Source organism: Vidua chalybeata, chromosome 4 (assembly GCF_026979565.1).
Source record: "Vidua chalybeata isolate OUT-0048 chromosome 4, bVidCha1 merged haplotype, whole genome shotgun sequence".
Lineage (NCBI taxonomy): Eukaryota > Metazoa > Chordata > Aves > Passeriformes > Viduidae > Vidua > Vidua chalybeata.
The window spans coordinates 67,984,817-68,005,377 of NC_071533.1; the positions used below are offsets into that span (position 1 = coordinate 67,984,817).

A 20,561-nucleotide genomic window follows, 5' to 3' on the forward strand; every position below is an offset into this window, starting at 1 on the left:
CTGTGTTCCCTTGGGTTACTGGCAGCACACCTGGTGATCCTAATTCTGGTCACTCTCAGCTTCTCCTCTTACTCTCAAATCTCCTGGGTGGAATTACAAACTCTTGATGTGGCACAGCTCATCATGTCCTTTCTCAGGGTTTTTTAATCATGTGCCTGTTTACTGGCTGAGCTCCACTCATTGTCAGTGTCACTGATCAAACTCCCAGAGAGGAGAAACAGCAACTGAAACTCAGCCAAATATGGAGAAAAGCATTTCATGGAAGAAGATATCAAAAGTGCAAAGGCAAATGTAGGCAGGTGGCATCACTACAGAAAAAAATCTGTTTGGACAGGGACATGAAAGTCTTAAAATTCTCATGGGTAGACAGCACAGTTTTGCATAACTTCACTCACTTCATCTCATCTTCTGTGTAGGCAAATAAGGAATAATTTCATATTAGAAGTCTCCACTAGCACTCTCTAGGTCTGGGTTCTCTCATCCCCTTCTTCTGACCCCCATGTTAGTTCATGTCTCCTTCCATCATAGGAGTCAAACCAAATTTCTTCTGAAAAAAAAAATCTGAAAAAGATATGAAGAGTTCTGCAATGAGGAATTTCCATGTTAACTTGGTGTTCTCAGACCACTGTTTCATACAGCCATAACCAATAACCCATTCCATTTTGCATGGATTTTACTTACGTGCAATTCAGCCATTATTAGCCATGCCAGGCTACAGATTAAAAACAAAGAACCAATAGCATAGGGTGGGAGAGCCTGAGCTAGGAAAGAAAAATAAAACTCCCAGAAGCAGCACAAAAGCAATTTTTCTGCATTAAGAGATTGTCACAGGAATGGAAAATCCATCAAGGAAGAACACTGATGTGAACAGAGCTTAACCATTCCTGAACCAGTTAGCCCCCTGTCCTTAGGGGGAAATGCAGCTTGCAGGATATGAACTGGCATTACCAGCCAGCTGGGACAAACTGGTCTGGGAGGTTCCCAAATACACCCCAAGGAAAACTGCTTGAGACAGAACTTTGATTTGTGTGTCCATGGTAAAGCCACTGCCTTGTGAATCCACCCTCAGAGGGAAGGAAGCACCCAAGACTTGCAAATGCTCATGATCTAAAGGAACAACAAAAGTCACGGGTCTGATCTGCAAAAACTCCCCAAGTTTTAGTAATTACATAATTGGCATGGCTACGGCTATGTTAGTCTCTAAGCTAGCCTATCTATACATGTCAAGGGGTTTAAGATAAAGGGGTAGGAGGAAAGGGAAGGGAGACAAGAAGAGATGAGTTAAAGGGAGGGAGAGAAAGAAAGCAAGAGAAAAAGAGAGAGAGAGCAAAAGAGATTAGCAGCCATGGTTCCAGTGTCGATCCTGCTGATGGTGGTCTCATTCCTGGTTCAAGCCTTCATCCAGATGGGATTTCCAGGGTCCTGGGAGCACTGCCTGGGCTCGAGGGGGGTCCTTTGCATGGAGGGTTTTCCCTGTCCTGGAGACAGCTTTCTTGCTTTCTGTGCAAATTTGTTGTCACACACTGTCTGCGTTTTCAGACCTTTCTGGAAATAAGTCAGAGGCGTCAGGGCTCTTGAGTGTTCTTGTATGTTTGTCCCTGAAAAATGCTGTTCTCCCTCTGCATGAACCCCTTCTCCAGTCACAATTTCTCTCGTTATGTTGTTCCCAGCAGTGCTGGGTTACTCCCAGCAGCTCTTGTGTGTTATTACCAAGGCTGACTCCACGGCCGTGCAGCTGTGGCTGTTTGAGACACTCACACCGGCCTCCCATCTCCTGGGACTCTCCACCTGTGCTGCTGCCATGGGATGCTGAGCAGGCTAAGGGCCACCCAGCCTGCCTGGGACCCGGCCTGTCCTAATCCTCAGGCTGTCCCCCCATGCAGGGACACCGGCACAGCCTGCTCAGAGCCCAGAGAGCCTCCCTGAAGTGGGAATGTCACCCTTGAGTCAGGAATGGGTCAATAAGTGACACACTCCAGATCTCTTCAGGAGGCTAATAATAATTTTATTAGGAATCTATTCCTTTTTATATACTGTCCCGATACAGGTGGGCCTGATTGGTCATTCAATCAACACACCATCACCATTGGCTAATTAAGAAAACACCCTTTGGTAAACACCTTATGAGAAAACAACTGTTCAAAACACCAGCTGCAAGATTGTTTTAATTCTTTCTCTCAGCCTTCTCAAAACTCCCCAGAACAATTCCTAGGAAAGTTTATCTGTTTCTCTCTCTGACCAGGCTGTCAGTATTCGCAGTGGGAGGGATGTGGCCGGTGCACAGCCTGCAGCCTGCGGAGGCCATCGCCTTGTGTGTGCCTGAGCGAGGCCTGTGCCTGCGCTCCTGCAGCGCTGCTCAGGCTTTGGTCACTGTCCCTTTTCCCCTGGGACCGGTCTTGGTCTCTCTTGTCTTCCCTTTGGGACAGTACTTCCTCACTGTCACCTTGCCCTTGGGTTTGCTCTTGATTGAGAGATTCTTTCCACTCTTCCTTAGCCAAGGGTCGGTCTCTGGCACTGGCGGACTGACCCCACCACTGCCCACAGCTTCTGCCTGCTGAGGCCATGGGATTCTGGCCAGCCAGCGAAGGGCTGGCCTGGCTGCAGGGGCTGTGTGGGGCAGCTGCCTGCCTGTCTGCCCCTGCAGCTCTCACCTGCTCCCCAAAGGCAGGAGAAGCTGCCATGGCTTCCTCTTGGAGGGCAGTACCTGCTGGCTCTGAGCCAGTGGCACCGACTGTGGCAGGAGCTAATGAGACAGAGTGAAAATTTAACAGGGTAGAAATCCATTTGGATTTAGGTGAAATGTGCCGCTTTGAGCTTGCTAACATAAGTCAAATATGTTGTTTAGTCTGGTAACTGCAGCACTAGCAAAACTGCCCCAGCTGAGGAGAAAGAATGCGAATTTCCAAGCTAAAGAGATAAGAGATAAGAAAGACTCCTCGGACCTTGAAACAGACAGTGCAGAGTGACCCAGGAGTTCTTTCTGTACTTTCTGACGAAAACTGAGTACAAGTGTAACTAGCTGTAAGTGTAACGTGAAATCAGCAGAATGAATATGCATGAACGTATTGTGAAATGCTATGCACATGTAAATTAGTAAGAGTAATAAAAAAGGATCGGGAGTTCTCAGGGGTGCACAATGTCCTTTGAAGGGAAACAATTCCCACATGTGCCCAGCGCTGTAATAAACATACCGTCCCTACAAATCTTCATTGGAATCATGGGGTTTTGATTTTTCATCTGCATTTCACTGTGCTGGGCATAGCAGCGACGGTCTCTGCTGCTGTCTCAGGGCCCAGAGTGCCGAGACAGCCACACACCTCCTGGGCAGCAGCGTCAGGGTGCTGCTCATTCACTGGGCCTAAGGGCTTGACCCAGAGGTTGTAGCTGATGTGCTTTTCCCCCTGGGACAGCTCTTTGTCGTTGTTGTTTTCTCCTTGGGACAACGCTTCACTGTTGTCCTCTTCTCCTCAGGACAACACTTCAACATTGTCATCTTCCCTTTGGGACAGCTCTTGGTGTTTCTTGTCTTCCTCTTGGGACAGCTTATTGTCATGGAATTTCTTCCCTTGGCCAAGCCCCTGGGGCCTGTTGCCTTGCCCCTATTGTTCTTCCTTGGCCAAGGCCCCTCATTGGGTTGGAAAGTTTGATTCCAGCCAGTCCAGCACTCTCTGGTCACTGGGGATTATTCTCCGGTTTCTGGAGAACTGGGCTGGCTTCCCTGAGCAGGGGCAGAGTGTGCTCTGCACAGGCCAGGCACCTCATGTTCAGCTCCTGTGGGGGCTCCCTCTGGGACAGGGTGCTCAGGTTCTCTGCAGGCTTTGCAGGCAGTGGCAGAGATGTGCTGGGGAGGTTTTGCCTCCCCCTTTGCACACAGGACGCTGCTGGGTCCTGCTCTGACACTTGCCTGGGGCACCATGTCCCTGGAGGCCAGCCCAGGGGAGCTGACACAGGCCTGCCATGTGCCCCCCTCCTGCTCTTCTGTCAGCTGCTGCCAGGGCCTCTGGAGCCCACACAGGACACGTACAAGGATGTGGCTCCTGTGCCCCACACAGGTCTACTGGGATGTGCAGCTGCCTACTGGGCTCCTTGTCTCCAGCTCCTGAGAAGGTTCTGTCTCATGGAACAATGGCAGTGCTGGGTCCTGCTGTCCCAGAGCAGCTGGCACACGCAGGCTGTGCTCCCAGTCCTGCTGGGCTGTCAGCCGCTGCCTGGGTCTCTGCATCCCGGCGGAGGCCATGCAGGAGACTCACACAGAAATGTGGCTCCTGGATTCATTGTGTGTCTCCTTGGGCTTCAGTGCAAGGAGACACACACTGAATCCAGGAGCCACATTTCTGTGTGAGTCTCCTGCATGGCCTCCACCGGGCCCTCAGGCTCTGAGAGCTGCTGGCTGTGCCCTGCTTAAGGCTGTTGCCCCAAGAGTTGGGGTTCACCTTCTCCTCCATTGCCATCTCTGTTCTGCTCTGCAGCAGAGCTCTCCAGGGAGCTGCTTCCTCGTGAGGGAGCAGAGTGGCTCTGCTGGGAGGAGATCCCTGCGGGTCAGGGCAGTGACACCCTGCAGTGTCACAATGGCCTCTCGGGGCTGATGCAGCCCCACATCACCAAGGGCCCTTGGAAGGCGTCTCTGTCACAAAGGGTCACACCCAGCACTCGTGGAAGAGTGGAACCATTCTGATTCACCTGGAAAGGGCTGTGCCCACAGGGCTCAGCCCCTGGACTTCCAGACTTGTAGGGGTGCCCAGGGTCCTATGAGGCTCTCAGCACAGTCCCCCATGACATCCTGATCTCCACATTGGAGAGCTCTGGCTGTGAAGGCCGGGTGATTTGGTGCCGAGCACTTGTCCCGATGGACACAGATGTGGTCAGTACTCCATGTGCTGGTGGAGGGCAGGGATGAGGCGTGTCCTCCTAGGACTCTGCCATGGGATGGGGGCTCTTTAATGTCGTTATCAATGCCACAGAGAGTGGGATCGAGTGCACCCCCAGCACCTTTACAGCTGACAGGAAGCTGAGCTGGACCGGTGACACAAGTGAAAGAAAGGACCATACAGAGGGACCTGGCCAAGCTTGAGAAGTGGAACTACAAGAACCCAGTAAAGTTCAACAAGTTCAAGGTCCTGCACCATGGATCGGGCAATTCAAGTGTAGTAAGAATAATTCAAATATGCATCTATGCAGGGACACATATAATGCACACACGTATCACAGGAACACATTGAAATAGCTCCTGCAACTTTTTCAAATCAAGAGTTCAATTTAGTTTCAGCTGTCTCTGCTTTTTGACCTCCATGGAGCCATTTAGATGAATCTATCTTGAGATTGGTGAGGTTGGTGAGATCCAATATCAATGCTTCCTGTCTCTGGCACTAGCCAGTAGCAAACCCTGGGAGTCTGGGCAGGAGAAAAAGTGGTATTCTCTGGAATGCACTCTTGATCTGCTATGTTTTAGGCTTTAGCCTCTTGTGGAGCCACAGTTGATGCTTTTATACTGAAAATGACCTGCTCTTGTGGTCAGAAGAAGAGTTACCATGGAGAAACACATGGTTAACCTTGAGTGGTTCAAGTCAAGCTCTGCATAGCTGTAGGAAAATTTTAAAACCCATAATTTCAGTCTCAATCTAATCTGGCACATCAGTTCTTCAATGACTATTCCCTCACTCAGAAGATCCTTAGTGTGCAGATGGGAATGTTGCCCTCTAAGGAGATATCTCTCCTAGAAATAATGTGAAGTGGAAGATTGCTTTATTTGGACAATGATCCAAGCAGGGATTCATTGGGCCAGATGGCTAGAGCTGTGCTAGACACTCCAGGGTTGGCAATTATGGGGCTGGACGAAGTTGCCAGTGCTGTCTATAGATATGTTTAATTTTTTCTAATGCATCTGCCCACAATAGGTTATGCAAATCACACCACTAAGCACCCGTCATTCCTCATCAGCTCTTGGGAGAGTAACTTATGAGGTAATTACACAGATAATAGGAATGTTGCTGCCATAGACAGAACCCCCCAGTGTCCAAAACGTGGACACTGCTGCACTCTTTCCAATTACAGAAAAGCCCAGTGTAATGGAAATCAAATTTTTGATTCCACCAAATATAACCACTGTTACTGTCGCACCTTCTTAACCTTGCAAAAATAAAAAAGTGTTTCTGCATTTTGTTATATTGTGCCAGATATTATGTCTAACAAAGTTGGTTTTTTAGTGTACTTTTCTAAACTTGCCATAGTTTAGGCTGTCTTGAGAAGAGGGAGTTTTATGGTCAGTCTTCAAATAAGATTATTTTTTCCCATTTAGATTTTGAGACTACTGTTAAAAATATAGCATTTTAACAGACCTTCTGGCATCATTCATAAAGATTTAGTTTTATGCTTACAGTGAGTATCAAGCTACACTTCAAGAAAAATTGTAATAATGCTTTCTCACATACAGAAATAATGGAAAGATGAAAATAAGATTGAAGTAAAACAGCCACGAAGATCAAACACTTTTCAATGTGTATATTCAGACAAAAAAGTAATGAGTTCAGCTAACTGGCCTCCTTTAGGACTAGTCAAAGTTTCTTCAGTCAGAAACGATCCTCTAAAAAATGTCAGTAACTATAAATAATGTTATAGGGCAAAGACGAAACCAGTTAATGTCTTTGGTGTAAAAGAGGTCATTTCTATAGAAAAAGACCCCCAAAATTGAAAGAAAACCCACATATGTAATATATGCTTTCTGGTATTTTTCCATCCTCTAGGATTTTCAATCAATATTTTGCTTTGTCACTGATGTGCCATAAAATGTCATAATTGCATTGATCTAATGTCAGGTCGATGGCATAAGAAAGATTTGAAATGACAACTTGAGTAGAGGGATTGTTGAATTTAAACTGATATGTTTGCCTTCCTGTCAAAACAGTGCACGATCCTTCAGCTCATCAGCCACCTGCCTGAGCCAAGCCGACTTCAAACAGCAACGCTTCGATCAATATTTTTGGAAACAAGCTCTATTGTTCCTTTGAGGCTTTTGGTTCTGTTTTCTCCCTGTCACACGCTCTTCAAATCTAAATACCAGGTTATGAAGATACTTATTTCACCTCAGCATGGCCTTTGAGCATGGGAAGTGCATGTTGATGCTCCTAATCTGTAGTTGAGCTCACCAGCAAATAGACTGAACAGGTAAAGCTACTAAGGAGATTTCATTTGTGTAGAGTTTGAGTTAAATTTTTGACAATGTATCAGTTTGTAAGAAATTAATCACATTTATATGATATTTGCTTGTGATCATCTAGAAACCTTCTACATAGCGGAAGTCTCTGTTCTCTTTGAGTTTCTCTATTCTGCTCCCACCAAAACATATTTTCTCAGATACACTGGTTGGATTCTCCTCTATAATCTACTTTGTGGAAAATCATACTCAGAGGCCTTCCACTGGTGGAAAAAAGGTGTAAACTCTTGTGTCAGCCAATAACAAAATAAGCTAAGAAAGCACAGTTCATTTCCCATTTTACTTTTTTCTTCAAAAGTCATCATAGAACTAAAGAATGGAAAATAAATGTCTTCATTTTGACATTTTTAACTGAAGTGTTTTCATTAGTATTTAAAAATAGTTTTACTTGAAAATGCATTGACATTCATTTTTAAAAGGCATTCAAAGAGAAAATATTTAACTTCTGGGAAAAAAAACTGTTCAAACATACTTTAAATTTGCTAAGAAAACAAAGAAAAAAAAATCAGTTTAACTCCTATTTTGTTTATTTTTTTCAAGGCAACTAGTAAAAAAAAATCTATACACATTTGTCATTTTCTTGAGAAAATGAGAAACTGGCTCAGCCTGCTCCTCTTTAGCTCAACACAATCTTCTTTGAGACCATCAACCTCATTAGATTATTTCTTTCACCAAGGCATCTCCTGGTCCCCATGGTCCAGTTCACCTTGTTAATGAACTACAAAAAAAGAAACTTTTCCAGAGAACAACCATCACATTTCGGGCTTGAAGTGCAGAAAAACTCTTTGGAGTGCAGAAAATAGCCACCAGACTTGTGAGAAGCTGTACTTGTGATTCTTTCTTTCTTTCTGTGAAGCTCACCTGGCAGATTTTCTTGTGTCCAGCAATGTGGCTGAGCTTCAGGTTTTCCCTCTAATGTGATGTCAAAATAATCCAGAAACATGAAGGCAAAATAAGTTTGGTTTTCTTAGGAACAACTGAAAACCCTTCTTCTGTTAAATGAAAGCATGGAAAAGGCATTAAATACTCGTGTGTTTGGGGATTGTCCAAAGTGAGAACAGAATCATAGAATCACAGACTGGTTTGGGTTGGTAGGGAGCATAAAAATCATCTTGTTCCAAACCCCTTCCATGGTCAGGGGCAACTTGGACTAGACCAGGTTGCTCCAAACCCCATCCAGCCTGGTCTTGAATACTTCCAGGCATGGGTCAGAAGCATCTTCTGAAATTATCTTTTTTAATTCCTAAATTTTCAAATGAAATAGTAAAAAAAGGCTCTAGGGCAGTATTGATTGTAAGTGTTTTGTTAATAACCTGAGATGAGAGGGAAAAAACTTTTTATTTCCAGGCAGGAATAATTTTGAATAGATGCAAGAACTGGTTCAGGAACCGGTTCTAAGAAGAGGCTTCACAGAACAAGGTTACCCTGTGCCAGCAGCTCTCACTGTGGGCACATTTGAGAGACAGGGAAGCAAAAAGCAGCCTTGCATACCCCACAGGGGCATAATTAATGTCATTACCCATCAGGGAGCAGCTGGCACAGGGAGTTGTTCTTACATCAGAGATGTTGCTATTTCCTCCTTTGTGTGCTCCCACATTGTCCCCTTGCTGTGGCTAATCCAACACAGCTTCCACTCCTGGGTGAGGAAGCAGGGAGGAGCTTGGATGATAATGGACATGTTATGTGAGAATCTGACATTGTGGGGCTTGTGATAGGACTACAGCAGGAATTTGGATGAGTTTTGGAAGAGTAGTAACTCTTCTCTGTACTTGTGATGACCCTTTAACTTCCAAAGCTGTAAATTAATGTTTCCAAGTCTTATTTTTGGAGAAATACTTGACAGTGTGCCAGAATTATGACTTACATCCAGCAGCACCTCATCTCTCCTATATGAGAATTGGGAAAGTTTCTGTCTTAGCAAGGTGTGCGTTGTATTTCTGTTTGAAAGAGATCTTGCTGTTATTTATAACACTGAAAACCTAGAACAAAAATAGACCAAATAAATCACTTATACTAAACCAAATAAATCACTTATGTAAAACTCTTTTGATGTATTATATAAGGGCTTTTCCTCAATTTCTAATTCTAAAACTAGAGGCACATGTACTTGTACTCTTTTATTTTGTTTCTAGTTTTCCCCAGTCACTCCCTGTTTTCATGATATATTTTCTAAAGGCTTGTGATGACAGGCACTTATAGCAAGAGCATTGCTCATCCGAGAAAACAAAGCTTAGCTGAATTCTCCTACAAAGTCCCTCTGCATGTGGCCTTAGTTCTAGCAGCAGCAAAATGAAAATGAGGAGTAGATAACAACAATTAGAAATGTGGTTAAAAATCTTGAGACAGCACTCAGACTTCAGTTTTCAGCTATAAACAAAAAATATCAGCAGAAAAAATATGAGTGCATGTATCTGGGGAAAAAAATCAAAAAACAAACCATGCCTGGAATAAAGAGGAACAGGGTCAAAATAAGAGGGGGGATATGGAAGGTGTTTGCCAGGATAGGAAAAGAGAGAGGATGAATTAACTGTGCAGGGAGCTTGCTTCACACAGGAGATGGGACAAAATAAACCTGAGGAACAGAAAATGTTGTATTTTGTATAACTGGCAGAGCTGAAGAGAATTCTTCCTAACCCAGCAGTTTGAAGCCCTTCCTGAGTTAGGAGCTCTGGGAAGTGGGTCCCAGAGTGTCAGGAAGGACCCAGAGTGGGATTCACAGTGGACACAGCCACAGGGACACAGGAACAGGGACACAGAGGGACTGTGACTTTGTGGACAAGGCTGAGGGAGCAGATTGCTGGGGACAAGTGAAGAATGGGGGATGCTGTGCCAGAAGAGGGGAGAGAAGCCACAGGAAGGAGAATGGCTGGAGGAAGGTTTCAGGAGGAGGTTCAGGCCATGGTCTCGGCTGGTTGGTTCACAACCCAAACCCTGCCAGTCAGGTGCTTTGCTGTCTGTGCTCCTGCTGTAAACTTTTTTCTGAACACTAAACCTTCGCCTGAGACACTCTGCCCAATAAACATATTGCAGCAGAGAATTAATTAGTATAAAATTATGGGATGTGTAACAACTCAGCCTTAAAATAAGTCTCATTTCCACTTTAAGAAGAAAATGAAAAAGGGTTCCATCCAGTCAGATCAAAGATCCACTAAATCCACTGTCCTGTCTCTGGCAGTAGACAGTACTGGATGTGTAGGAGGAGCAGACCCCTTCACTTGGTGACACAGCAGCATGCAGGCCTTCATTCAGTTGCCCCCACATAGAGGTGCTTTGGTTTTTAAGATTCCTGCTTGGCCCTTCACTGCTGCTACAGAAAGCACAGGCACGTGGGATCCATCCAGATGTCAAACACTGAAGGTGCCTGTGTGTGGGAATGGAACTGAGACACTGAGCTCTTTCAACTCAGCTGACAGGACCTTCCCTGATAGCAGTGAGGATCTGAGGGGGCTGGTTCAGAAGGAGACTCCACAGAGCATCAGAAACAGGTCAGATCAGATGAAGGCCATGTACCTGTGAACATTTTATTCACTGCTGTTTATTATTATCCAGGAGTTTCTGTCTCAAGCAGAAACTCAATGCCAGTGAACCTCACAAGTCATCGTCAACTTGGGCACAATTGAGTTAGCATGACTTAATGAGCTGGGTCTCATCAGCTGGACTGTGCTAATTGAGCGCCTGCATACAGCCTGCACAAATAAAATGCATTAGCCTTAGGGTTAGGGACATGGATTTAAGCTTCTGTATCTTATTTTGCATTTGTGAAAAGACAGAAATGCAGAAAGGTGAGATACTGCAGCTTACCTGATGAGAACCTATCACTTACTAAGCCAAGGTTTCCCACTCCTACTGGATTATAGATGTGGCTCACTCTTTCAGGGGAGTACATTCCTTTAATTTTTTAAAACAAATGAATCATTGAAAATTTATTCAAAGCACGGTTGTGGCCCTTTGTATCTTTCTGATGCAGAGAATGTCTATCCCTGTGTGCACTGTACCCTCAGGAATAAATAAATGATTTACACGTTTGTAGGATTAAGGCTTTGGAGCACATTTTTGAAAGAATGAATGTCAAAATGCTTGGATGGTTCATGTAAACATGAGAGTTGTATTAAAAAACAAAACAAAACAAAACAAAAAAAACTTTAAAGTTGTTAAACCAGATACTTCCATTCTATTCCTTCCATGTGAATGTGATCAGTTTAAACAAAAAGCCAAAACCTGTTTAAACCACACATGTGGATTAAAGGCTAAGGAATCCTTACAGAGATGAACTTGGTGCTTCTGCTTTTGAATCTTATGGCAAAGCAGATTTGGAGAGTTCTACTTTTTGCCTGTGTTTTTCTTGGTGCCTGCCTGTCCACCCCCTCTGTCACTCTTCCACCTTAACTGCTGGTTAACCAAGTTAACTGCTGGATAACCAAGTCCTGCAATGCAGAATTACCTGTTCTGAGTCTTATCAGATATATGAGAGTTCAAAGGGAATATTATGCTGAAAATTATTGCCACTAATGTGAAGAAGAATACATGGAAATTGAGCTGCTTGGCAGGTGATATGACAGGTTCATACTATGAGATCTGCAGGACATGCCTTGGTAGATGGTTCTGGCACTTCCTGATGCCAGTCCCAGATGCTTGTGAGAAAAACATATTAACAGCTGTGGAAACAGGATGACCATGACAAGGAGCATGGGGAAATGTTCCTACACCTACTTGTTAGGCTGAAGTTTGCTTTTGAGTTGAACTGAGAGATTACTTCCCTTTATTATCTTTATAAATACTGACATTCACCTTTTTTCCAAATAAACATTCACTTTCCTTATCTTTGCTTGAGGAATTCTACAGTATTCAAGTTTTAAAAGCATTCAGTATTTTAAAAAGGCAGGAGGAAAAAGGAGGTCGAAAGACAATAGAAAGAAATATTTAATGAACATTCTAACTCATGGGCTACTGCTTGTGGTATTTAAGAGCATACAGATATTTTCTAATACAGCAATGTATACCACATAAGTTTTGTTTAAGAAACAGTTGTGTCAAAAATAAGTTTTAGTTTATTTACAAAACATCATCTTGCAGAAACTTATGGGCCAGCATAGAAAAATGTATTACAGGAGAAATATGCTGCTCTACTCAGAAAATGGTAATGCATATTTATTTAGAATGTGTGCTGGGAATAGTATTAATTTTGGAAAGTTACTTCTAGATTTTGATGTCTTCACAGTGCTTGTGTGTGTGTAGATTATTTTTATTTTTGATCCAACATTTCTAAATCAATGACCACTGAGCATTTTAAAAAATTATTTTAATGTAAATATTTATGTGCATATCTTAGTATGTCTACATAATTTACCTGTTTAAAAAAACACCAACCTATTGGAAAACGCAAGTTTTGACCAGCACTAATGGAGTTAAGTTTTAGAAACAAGAGATTTCCCTGCAGTTCCATGAAGTCAAGGACAAGAGAGTAATGCTCTGAGTGGCATTATAAAAGAAATAAGTAATCAGGTTGCTCTTGATTATTGATATATAAAATAATACTAAATAAATAAACTGGTTGTTCTGAGATTACAAAGGAATGAGACAGTTAAAAACCCATCAATATGGAAACAAAGACTGAAAGTGGAGCCAAGGCTTGTTTCTTGGGTTGGATATTCAATAGACCAATACAATATGGAATGGAATAATTCAAATACAATATCACTCTCTTAAACATTTACTCACACCACTTAGCATCCTGTGATCCTTTCCATAAGAAATGCAGGCACCAAAACCCACTATTAAATACATCAACTATTGAGTGCAGTCCACCTCTGCTGGATTGACTCGAGATTAAATGAGTTAATTGCATATTCTCTCAGTATGAAGCACTCAAGCCACATATAGAGAGAGGATGATGCTTCTGAGAAACAGATTAATTGAAAATGTCAATTAAGAAAAATTATTGAAATATTCAATCTAATGAAACTGGAAAGAAATACATGGAAAACATGAATCTTTCCCCTTATTGAAGCTGAAATGTGAAAAGTAAATCAATGTAAGAGGAAAGTCTGGACACACATTGGGGAGCTGTGTGAAGGATTATTGTAGAGCAGAAAAATCAGCAGCACTTCTATAAGGAATCAATATTTCCTTCAGTGCTGGTGTCTGTCCCAGCCTTGCCTGTAGAGTGTGTGGCTGTGTGTGTAGGCACACACAGGAGCTGAGTGCTGTGATCAGCAGTGCAAGATTCATGAGGGCAGTGGGAGATACGGGGGAAAAGCAGCTTGATTTTGTAGCCCAGTGATGCAGCGACTCCCATGGGGTTTATTCGTCGTTCCTGATGTTGTTCACATGTTTTATTCAAAGACTATTTAGTTCAGTGTTGGTAAAAGAGTTTGACACTGCCATCCCCAGAAAGGGAGCAAGCACTAACTGTGAGCTTCCAAAGTCAGTCTGGTTTTGTCTGGAAACTCTTCATCTTTTCACCTTCAGTTTTGATTTTTTTTTTAGCAGCAGTGTGGTACAGGAGGGATGAAAAGTGTCTTTAGTCCAGCCTGCTGCCTGTGCAGGAAATTGGTGCGTTCTTCTTGCTGGGAGAAGTTGTGCTTTTAATTGTTTACTGCCTCAAGGAAATCCACAGCTCCCCATCCTGGGATTTCTAACCGTGGGGCTGGCACCGTGGAGGTGGCACCATCCCTGCCTGGCTTTGAGACAACCCTGGGAGCCACTCTGGTGCCAAAGGGAGACCACTGCTCTTCCAAAGGGAGGTGTGGTTCCTGGAGAACGGGAAGGGCACTCAGACTGGAAATATTCTGTCCAGTGCCACATGAGCACCAATTTTACCTTTTAAGCAGTAACTATGTTACAGACTCTCTTAGCACCTTCCTTTTTGAAAGGAAAAGTCACTTCCCACGTTATTACAAAAATATATTTATTTATCCACCTGACAACATGCAGAACTACCATGAGAACGGCAGTTTGTGTTGGAACTGATCAGCTTGTTTTACCTGTATCCTCCAGCACTCAGATGGACTCAGGCTACACAATATTGGATCAGAGGAAAACTCACCTGACAGAAATCTACCTGGCTCTGCTGACTCAGTGGTGTGGATGCATCTGGATCACACACAGCAGATGAGCAGGACCCCAGATGCTGTTAAATGACATGTGCCACTAACTTCTGTAAAGGATCAAGGACTTTTGCTTTGTTTTGGGTGAAAAGTCAAACTCCAGATTCTGGTAAAAAAATAGGATGAAGAAAAGGGAAAAAAATCTTTAAAAACAAATTAAGCAAATAAATAGAAAATCAACTTTTTTGATATAATGGAAATGTAAGTTGTTACTCTCTAATGGTCGATAGGTAGAAAATAACAGCTCAAGATATAACCTTAGAAAGGAAGAAGCTCAAAGTTTTTAAAGCTGGGTTAATGGAGGAGCCTCTAAAGCCACCATGTTCACTGTGTTAACTCTGCAGACCCCAGGCTGACATCCCAATACTTCACATTTCTCCTAAATTTATTTCCTAAGCAAGTTAAAAAAGAGTGGGATAATATTTTTAAAATGTAACCACTGCAGGATTTGGGGAAATAGATATTATTGAACAAATCTATATAATTTTCCATATGATGATGATACAAATGTGCAAGTTCTTCTCCCTGATGATGGGAATAAATGAAAGTGGAATGAAATGCACACTATTTGCTAAGGCTGCAGAGAGCAGAATTTACATGCTGAAAATAAGGATTCTTTTGAATTTATTCCCTTTGCTGACAGAGTTAAAGATCAAATCTTCTGCTGGTGCACATTGATGTCTCTGCAGCAGCAGCCCAGTGCTTTTTGCCATACTGTAGTGATTTGCACAATTTGTATTTGTGCTTTCTCCTGAACAGCTGTGCTTTGCTCACCTTTCTGCCTGAAATGAGCAGTGCTTTTATTTAAGCAGCATCTGGGAATCAAGGTTATGTTCACCCAGTCTTTAGTTTACTTAAACTATGGTTTGTCAGGTGTCTGTCTGTTCTGTGACATCATACTTGTCACTTAACAACAAATTCTGTTGCTAAATAGGAGTTTATTATTGAGAATATGGAAGAAGGGGAACCCAGAGAAGAGATGAGGTAAAAGCCATCATCTCTCCCCTGAAAAAGCACAGTAGGTCTTTGTTTCAGTTTGTTTCTTTGCAGCATTTGCAGTGAAAATAATACCAAGGGAAAATCCTATTGCAAAACTTGAGTGTCTGATAGGATTTCTTGATGAATTTTCTTTTAATAATGAAAAAATTGTGAGTTTGATATTAGGGTCTCCTTGGTCATGGCTCCAAACAACTCCCTCCCTCTATGCTGATTCAAAGTCAAAATTTGGTTAAAATAACATTCTATAAAATGAGCTGTGTTACCAGGATAGGAATCAGCAGCATTCATACTTATCTTCTACTGTGTGCAAAACCTGTTAAGATCAAAATAAATATTTGTGCATTGAAGTTAAACAAATTTTAAGATGTTTCATAGAGATAAGTGATGGAAAGAATCTTCACTAGCTGGATAATCATTCTTCCACTGAAAATATGCTTGTATGAAGACTTGACCTGCCTTTACTTAATTAATATTTTCCCATAACCATCCTTATCAGTTGAGCTGTTTCATGAAAGTAAAATTTGGACCCTTGTTAACAAAACTCCCTCAAGAGGATAAAATTAATGGTTTAAAAGTGTGTACACATCTGCACATATATGTATCTCTCTAATAAATGATACTTTTTAATTCATAAACCATAAAAACTTCAGTCTGACTAAAGAGAAAACAAAGACATTCCATGCAGTTACTGACATGTAATTTTCCCTATTTTTTTTAATTAAAATTTTCCTTTTAATTTTTCAGGATTTGAAAAACTAACTTAGTCTTTAAGTTTTGATTTTTAACATGACCTGGATTTTGATCTCAATAAGGACTGGTTTGTGGTCTGAAATCAACACAGAGTTAACTGGGTTCATGTGGGATTAGAAAGGAACCTTTCAGCTCTCCAGGTCAGTATTGATGCTGACTGTGGTGTAGGCTCCAAGTTATGGGATCCAGCTGCCAAAGCATTTCCTCCTCTCCTCCACAGAGCACTTAACTGTGATGGTTTATTTTTCCCATGTGCTTGACCTGCACTATAAAGGTCTGGATGAACCAGGTATCCTTTTTGGAGCTGTGTTGTTTGTGGTTTTCTTTGCAGTATTCTGCAGCTTTCCTCTTGCTTCTGTGTATTTTTCTTCTATGTGAAGAAAGGATGTTTCCTCCCAGGGAAAACAGAGTCCGGGAATGCAGAAAAATACATCTTTAACCATGAAATATATTTTAACATAAATTAAGGACAGATTTTCCTCTCAAATGCTCTTTCTCGTGCTAGGAGGGATATCAGGGAACAGGACTTTTGTCCCTAGTCCTCTTTCCAGCCCTTGGGCTTCCTTTCATTTGGCTTTCCCTTCTTCTCCCATCTTTCTCTCAGGCAGTCTCCAATCTCCCATATCTTCCCTTAGGCTTTTCCTCCTTCATTAACAATTTTTTTTTTTAACAAAACAACCTTGTTCTGTGTGCAGCAGTACTTAACTTTAGCAACAGATTATCATTAAACCCAGACTAGAATTTCTTCAGGGCAATATTTCTGCCTGTACATGGTACTTCATGGTGCCATCCTGCATTACCAGTTCTTATGACTAATAATTTGAATTAATAATAACAGCATTGCTAATATCACTTATTTCACTCTATTTCTATATCTCCAGATAGCTTTTTTACTTTATTCTCTGTTTAAACAACCCATCTCCTTTTGTAAGACTTTCTATTTTCCATTCTCATTCATCATGATTTTAGCACTAATTATTTTGAACATATATATTCTCAAGTAAACTATCTATCCAGCAGGAGTTAGCACCCCCATTTAATTTTCATTTCAGAGCAGGGTCACTGTCAGCCATATTCTGAGTCAGCTCTGATACACTGAAAATGACAACTACAACAAGGAAAGCTGTCATGATCCAACAGGGATACTATTAATGATTCAATTATAAAAACACAGGAAGAATTTAATGAGCAGAAGGAATGTGGTAAATAGGGAGGCTGTAAATTAAAAAAAAAAAAATGTTTGTATCCACTGTAAGGAACTAAACTGATTAAAACACCAAAAATGCCTGAAAAGGAGCAAATCAGTTTGGACAGCTTGGCTAACAGTACAGTCTTGTTTCATATACACTGTAGATGCTGAGAAACAAATTGGTATTTTGAAGTATGGCAGCACAGAATTAGAATTGAAAAACAGCAGAATAACATCAATGTTATGCAATTACTGTGTGCCTGTGGTGGGGAAAGCAGAGTCTGGAGAGAGTTGGGGGAGCCAAACTGCACTAGTGTAAAAAGTTTTCAGACATAGTTTAACTCCTGTGGAAAGCTGAAAGTAGAAAGACACATATTCTGGAGACAATTGTACAGGCAGAGAAAGAGAAGAGTAATGGTTCTCTATATCAGAAAGCAGGAAAGAATGCAAACATTTTAAGAATCTGTCGCTGATAGGAATAGATTTCCCTCCAAGCTTCAGGATGCACTATTTTTCCAAATAATTTCTGTACTGTTCCAAGGGGAAATAGAGGGTTTCCTTTTCCCCTGCATCCACAATGGGCCTGTTTGCTTTCATTCCTTCATGACCATGGACAGCACAAGTTTTCCTCTAAAAGAAAATTAATTCAAAGTCTACTGATCAATGCTGTGAGGTTTGCTGTTCACAACCTGTAAGGTAGAAATTGAGCAAAAATGTTATTTACTAATGAATTCTTCCTTCCTTTCTGTGGCTATGTCAGAATATGTTGTCCAGAATTAGATAAACTGATTTTTTTTTTTTTTTGTTTGGACACAGATTTCTTGGACAATCTTTAGAAATTATGTTCAACTCCAGCCATGAATATAATATGAGATTTAAAACCAAATCAACTTCTCTTAGGAAAGAGAAAAAAACTCCTCAAGTACTGGCACCAGCAGCAAAATAATAATTTCTTTTTATATCAGCAATTTAAATGTTTGCATTTGTGTGTGGATGGATGGATGGATGGATGGATGGATGGATGGATGGATGGATAAATAGATAGATAGATAGATAGATAGATAGATAGATAGATAGATAGATAGATAGATTAAAGTTATATCTAAGAATACATTAAAAAAAAAGATTGGATTTGAATGTTCAAATTCCATGAAGATAGTTTCCATCAGGAAATTTTTTTCATCTATCCTAGACATCCACCATTCAAAGAACAAGCATTGGTTTGGCACATTTCATTAGCATATATGTGATGAAATACCTTAGAAATAGTTATGGCCTAGATACGAACAAATACAGTAATTAAATATCCTGAGGCAGATTAAAATGGAAAAGTCTGAATTTAGAATCCAGGAAAAGGAAAGAAGTGGAGGCAGTGCTAAATGCTGGAGGTTTTTTTTGCATGTAGTTGCCTGGGGATGCACAAAAAAATCCAACAGAGTTATTTAAGTTAATGTTTCACATCAAAATAAAGATAACTGAATAAAATTATGAGGCCAGCCTTGCACAGCTGCTGTTTGAAAAAAGTGCATTGGGGTAGGAGCTGTTCCCTTAAATAAAAGCCTTTATGAAGAAATTGTACAGATGGATCCTTAAGTGAAGCTGAAGAGGGGAGTGGAATAAGAGACAAAGTCTTGACAGGGTTTTGTAAAACCAGGTATATATGAGGCAAAACTCACCAGAAGAGCAGTTACCCCAAAAGGACTGAAGCAAGCAAACAGGATGTCCTGTTCTGAAGGAGATAGGAGGGAGAGCCTGAAGAAATCACCCTTCATACCATGTTGTGGCAGAGACAGAAACATTCTGTTTTTATTCATTCTTTTAAACCCTTTGGGGATTTCTCTTTTTATCTCTCTTAGAGGATACTCTCCCCAGGGTTTGCAATGTATCTTTATGTTTTCTGATTCTTCTTTATGAATGAACTGAGGGTTAGCCTTCATCTTATTTTCCACCAACAATGCTTGTGCAGTTGAAAAAATATGTTTCCAATCCATAATAGGGCAGTCTCAAAATTATAAAGCATGAGTGAAATAAGGCTAAAGGCAAAAGAACTTGCAAAAATTACAACTTCCAGTCTAGGTCTGGACTTCATGAAAATCAGGAGAGCTTCATTTACTGCCACATTAGGATGCCTAACTCTGGGACAAGTCTCCCACATTCTGTGGGTAAGGTTAGGTCAATGCTGACTTTCATACCAACTAATCAGATGTTACTTCATCCCTAATGTGAATTTATATTGCCTTAAAATGGAAAGAAGGAGTTTGGCAACAGAATCAGTGAGGGCTTCAGGCAGAGCAGAGGGTGTTTCCTGTTGCCTACCCTTATACCTGCTTACACACATTTTCTGTCAGTCAAATTGCTTCTTCATGTTTATATCTTTCATGAATTTATCTCATGAATTTGATCCACTGGCCAGTTACCTTAATATCAAGCCTAGAAGGATGAATACAGTTCTATAGAGACATTTTAGATAAATATGTTAAATGACATCTTTTTAAACAGACACATCCAAATCCCTTCCTGCAGAAGCTATAAAATGTCCCGGTAAATATCAATACTGAGGCTGACACTGTGTGCTCAGCAGCTGAAAATGAGGCCTCTGGAAACACCTTTGTTGGAAACACTCCAAAAGGAACCATTTACCAGGGAAATGTTTTTTCATAATGGGGAAAAACCCTCAGAAGAATTGGTGCATTCCTCTGCTGATGAAATATATTCTCCTTTGGTGACACAATAAAATTCAAATTTGACTGATAAAGTTAATGCAATAAATATGAATACAGGGAGGAAAGAGGAGAGACAGGGGAGTGGAGTAAGAATAGATAAAATTCAATTTCATGAATATCAATATATTTGTATATATCTCTACCAAATAGAAATAAAAAAGGGAATGAGTTTTGCATTTTATTGAGTCTACTGGGGAAAAAGACTTAACTACATTAAGCATTAAAATAAGAATGAAAGGAGGGGATTTTTCATGGTGCCAAGTCTGAGAGAGCTACAGGACACATAATACCACCTGCTAGAAACATCATTATAGTAAGGTTTTTGTGTCTAAGGGGCTAAGCAGTGAAACAGCACTCAGACATCTTTCAGTGGGGGAAATTGGACAGGGAATACCCTAAGCCTCCACTTAATGCAAATGCTGCAATTCCAAACATCCCCTCAGAATCACAGAAGCAATCAGGTTGGAAAAGACCTCTGAGATCATTAGGTGATCATTAGGTGATATCATGTTAGATGATCTGGTGGTCACCTAACACCACCATGGCACTGAACACCACATCCAGTCTTTCCTTAAACCTCTCCA

General features: G+C 41.4%; 1 long non-coding RNA gene across 2 annotated transcripts; it reads left to right on the plus strand.

Annotated features, from left to right (window-relative positions):
• Nucleotides 1-4,672: 4,672 nt before the first annotated feature.
• Nucleotides 4,673-14,443, plus strand: LOC128787054 (uncharacterized). Of its 2 annotated transcripts, XR_008430552.1 has the most exons (5): nt 4,673-4,861; nt 4,962-5,147; nt 5,895-5,960; nt 6,902-7,161; nt 14,207-14,443. It is a non-coding gene; the product is annotated as an uncharacterized LOC128787054 (long non-coding RNA). The 2 variants fall into 2 exon arrangements; XR_008430551.1 differs by lacking the exon at nt 14,207-14,443 and having other exon boundaries at nt 6,902-7,552.
• Nucleotides 14,444-20,561: the final 6,118 nt, after the last annotated feature.